The sequence below is a fragment of the Arabidopsis lyrata genome, assembly GCF_000004255.2.
Source record: "Arabidopsis lyrata subsp. lyrata unplaced genomic scaffold ARALYscaffold_4, whole genome shotgun sequence".
Taxonomy (NCBI): domain Eukaryota; kingdom Viridiplantae; phylum Streptophyta; class Magnoliopsida; order Brassicales; family Brassicaceae; genus Arabidopsis; species Arabidopsis lyrata.
Window position 1 is genome coordinate 12,300,037 of NW_003302552.1, and position 4,633 is coordinate 12,304,669.

Genomic DNA, 4,633 nt, shown 5'->3' on the forward strand with positions numbered 1-4,633 from the left:
GTTAATATTGTATCATAACAAGACCTAAATCAATGGACTACTTATTCTCTATATATAAGTGAGGTTATTTAGTCATCAAATCAATGTGCATGGTTCCACTCTCGCCGTCCCTCAGCTCTGCAAATCATTTGCTTCATTTTCTACATGTCTTGGACTAAGGTTCTTCCTATTCTTCTTTGATTTGAATCACTTACATCTCTTTTTTTTTTTGATAAATCACTCACTTTCATCTTTCTATGGCTTTATGTTTGATAGCCTCACGTTGAATTGAGGAGCTTCCCAGTGTATTCGGAAACTGGTCCTTCTACGTTACCTTAATCTACATGTTTTTGTGTTTGGACAAATGAGGAAATGATTCTGATTTTTATTGTTTTGGTATATTGGTTCATGTTTGAGTGTGAAAATATTTGCAGGGTTAACCATAATCCGTTGTAGCTTCTTTATATCGATTTGGAGATGCTCTTAGTATTGATTTGAAAATTTTCTTTGGTTTGTTTACTAAAAAATATTTAGTGGTTTACCATCAAATGAAAAAATCATGTGATAAAATAACCTTTATAGATTAATCTATATTTATCAATTTTTTGAGTAAATCATTTTCTAAATATATTTATTTTAATGTAGATTAGTTAAATTATGGTTACTATTCGTTATTTGACAAACTCATTTGGCTATATTACTTATTTTAAACCAAACTCATTTTGGCAATAAATAATGTTTATTTATAAATTAGATTAACCCCCAAAAAATTATTACCAAATATATAAAGATTATTTATGTCTAAAGAATAATATGTTGCTTTAGATTATTATTATTTATAAGGTTTCAAATATTATAAATATTTTAACCTTATAAGAAGTATAAATTAATAATATTTAAATTATCTATAATATTTAATTCCATAAAAAGTTTATAATATTAATAATATTTGAACACTATAAAAATTATAAATATTTATACTATGGAACCACTTAAAAGCAAACTTTTAAATTGACTCGAATTATATGTTTTCTAAACAAATGTGTTATTAAAAAAAATGATGTTTAATTTCACGGGACGGGGTTATATGGTGGGACGGGTTTAGATCGATAATAATACCGGAAGATATACCACGGGTTAAAATCCTAGAAATAATAATCAAAATTCAATATATAATCTTAAACACTAAACAAAACAAATAATATTAACAAAATAATTACAACTTAAAATTTAAAACTTTTTAGTTAAATAGTCGCGGGTTAAAATCTAGTGAAGATTTATTTTGTTAAAAGAAGTTTTTTCTCTTTAGTCTTTTTTTTTTCTTTGACAAAAAAAAAAAAAAATGTTTTTTCTTAACGCTTAAACACATACTCCCTCTGTTCCTAATTGTTTGATGTTTTGAAATTTTCACACATATTAACAATTCAATAATTGTTTACTCATTTTAACATTGTTTTTAATCTTAAATATTTATAATAATTATCAACCAATAGTAGTCTACGAAAGTTAATGATTTATAATCATCGTATCTTGAAGTTTACAATTCATTTATACTATAAATCACAAGTTACCTAGCCAATCAAATTATGCCACATAGATTTCTATTTTACAATTTTTTAAAAAATTTTTAAAAAATCAAATAAACAATCAAACACATCACGCAACTTCTCTTAAAAATCCCTGAATTTTCTCGCACAAGTTACCACTACCACACCACCGTCACCACGTTTTCACGATCTCAAGATCGTTGGAACCGTTTCATCATCCTCTATATATTTAACTCACGATAAACTCACACTCATTTGTTTGCTCTGTGAAATTTTGAATCATTAATTTCTCTCAACGGTTCATGCGGGCTGCTCTGTATGGTCCAGAATCATCGGAGATATATGTGTTTCTCAACGGTTCATGCAGAAGCATCGGAGATATATGTCTCAGCCTGCTACGTCTCTAGCTCTCTCACGTACTCAGTCTCCTCAGATTCCTGTCTTGGACGTTGGTGGTGACTGGTGAGTTCTTACTTCACACATTTATGTTTCTTTTTTGTTGCATGACAATGACTTCAAATTTTTTGAAAAGCAGTACATGGCTGGCATTTGTCCATTGCAGACAATGTAAGCTGAATAAACTCACGTAAATTCGACAACAATTATAAAAAATGCCAAATAATATTTACTAAACTTTTCTTTTCTAGCAGGACACGTATTGGGAACTTTATACTTTGTTCTACTTACGGGAGATACAAGAGTTGGTGAACTTGATTAAAATAACGAGTTGTACTTCCAATCTCAATCTTTGTGTGTTAATCAAATGCCTACTTGAAATATCCGATCATGAGAATCAAGATTTGGCTAATTGAAAGATTTGTTCAGAATGTGAGGAGTTTGCAATTTCAAAATTGATTTGTTCCCGTAAGATAAGTAAGTATTTGACTTATAGAACTTTCATATCTGTTTCTCAAGGATCTCACTTGCAAACTTATGTTTCTTTCAAATTACTTGATTGTGATTTTCTGTACATTGTTAACCCATTTCTCTCATCTGACTATGTTTCTTTCATTCGTTATCTTTGTAACGATTACTTTAACTTTGCTATACTATGTCCCTATATAACCTATCTCTATCATCTCATCTAACTATGTTTCTCTCTTGAAGGTGGACTATTACAGGCTATTCCCATACAACATATATAACAATGGTGTGGATGGGTAAGCGATCAAAGGATTAGAAGATGATCCTGGCTGACGAGGCGTAGCGAAACCTGAACAACAACGACACAGAATGACAATTAAAACAGAGGAAGCAAGTAAAAATTCAAAAACATGTGTTTCAAACGTTTAAGCACTAAATGTCATTCAAGCTGAGTTTCAATGGAGTTTTCATAACAAAGACGAGTTGCAGTTTTCCGAGAAAGATCAAAGCGACAACACCAACAAAAGTAAAATTTAGAGATAATGTTATTTTGTTGTCTTCAAAACATTTAAGATCAATGTAATAGTGATATAATATTAAATCTATGATAAATCGATTATGAATTTAGGAAAAGACATAAAAGTCAAAATGTTATACTAACTATGTTGCATAACACACTAACTTAGTAACAAACAAAAAGAATCCAACCAATGTATGAAAAACAGAAAATCTTACTTAGAGGCAAATAACTCAATGCATTTCTGTTATCAAAATAAGAACACAAACTCAATGTATTCAAAACTATTTTATTTCCGTACAAAGTACGGATCTAATACTAGTTACTATTATAAGTCAATAAAAATAAAATAAAATGATAGAAAATCAAAATCTTTGTGGAACAAACAAGCAAAGCTATAACATGAATCTTTTAAGAACAGAGGGAGTAAGGGGGGGGGGGTTATTGGATGAAAGACTTTAATAGAATTCAGTTGGATAGAATTAGAGACGTAAGCTACAGATTTTTAAGGAATTATATAATTCTAACTATTGTAATTCTCAACATTTTAATAGAATTTACTAGAAATTACAAACCGAAACTTTTAGGTGGGGGTATTGAACCAAATAATTTAATAGAATCTGATTGAACAGAATTGAAGACATAAATTACAGATTTTGAAAAAATTAAAATCTTTCTTTATAATTATACCCAATATATTTTGCAACACTTCAACAGAATATAATGGAATTTTGATAAATATTCTGTTTTGTTCCCACAACGTCAAAAACAAACGAAGTTCAATCAAAGGCTTCTCTTGATCTTTGAACCAAACATCTTACTTCATCTGATAGTTTTTTTATTTTGGGTCTGATCAAAAGTTTATCATTTGTTCACTACAAAGTGAGTTTCTCTCTTTTCTTATAAGAATTGAATCCATAGATTTTAGATCTGTGAAATTTGAGAAGAAGAGTATCTACCATTGATGTCTAACTTGCAAAAAGCTGTAAGCCAAGTAAACCATGAATTTGTTTTCGACCCAGAATAGTCGCTGTGACTCAGTCGCCGAAATCCCGACAGAAACAGTCTCAAACTTCTCCTGTGTTAGATCTCTCTCTCAATCTCAGACAAACCAAGATTGCTTATGTTTTAGATCTCTCTCCATCTCTGGTTTAGATACAAAACTGTTCTGAAAATAATGGGAAAAGATATGAAGGCGAAGACGACGCGTTAAGATTTTGTTTGTGAGGTTGTTTTTGTTAATTATATATATCTATCCAAATCTCACCCCAAAAGCTCAGAATTTTTTCTTCACATTCTGCACTAATGTTTCTATTAAATTCTTGTTAAATCATGTTGCCATACAAAATTCTATAATAGTGAATAACACTTGAATTTGATAGAACTTAAAAATTAACATCTTCAATAACACATGAATTTAAAAGAATTTACAAAATCTCTAATTAAATAACACTAGAATTCAACTTTCTATTAAATTCTCTCACATTCCTTAGATCAATACCCCCCCTAAGACTAAACACTCATAATTAATAATCATACAAAATCATTAGTCGAACAAATAAAAATATCACATCCTCCTCTCGAATAATAACGAGACGAGATCACGTGGATCTACAGATAAAGCGAGTACACACCACGCGCCAATACCGAGATTGAGATTTCAAAATTCGACGAACCAATTTGCCTCTCTTCACATGCGATGCTTCTTCTCTCTTAAGTATCCACC

The 4,633-nt window shown here is 29.9% G+C and overlaps 1 long non-coding RNA gene across 1 annotated transcript; it reads left to right on the forward strand.

Moving 5' to 3' along the window:
* LOC110229123 lies at positions 1-404 on the forward strand. The gene is made up of 2 exons (XR_002332558.1): positions 1-159; positions 256-404. It is a non-coding gene; the product is annotated as an uncharacterized LOC110229123 (long non-coding RNA).
* The last annotated feature ends 4,229 nt before the right edge of the window (positions 405-4,633 follow it).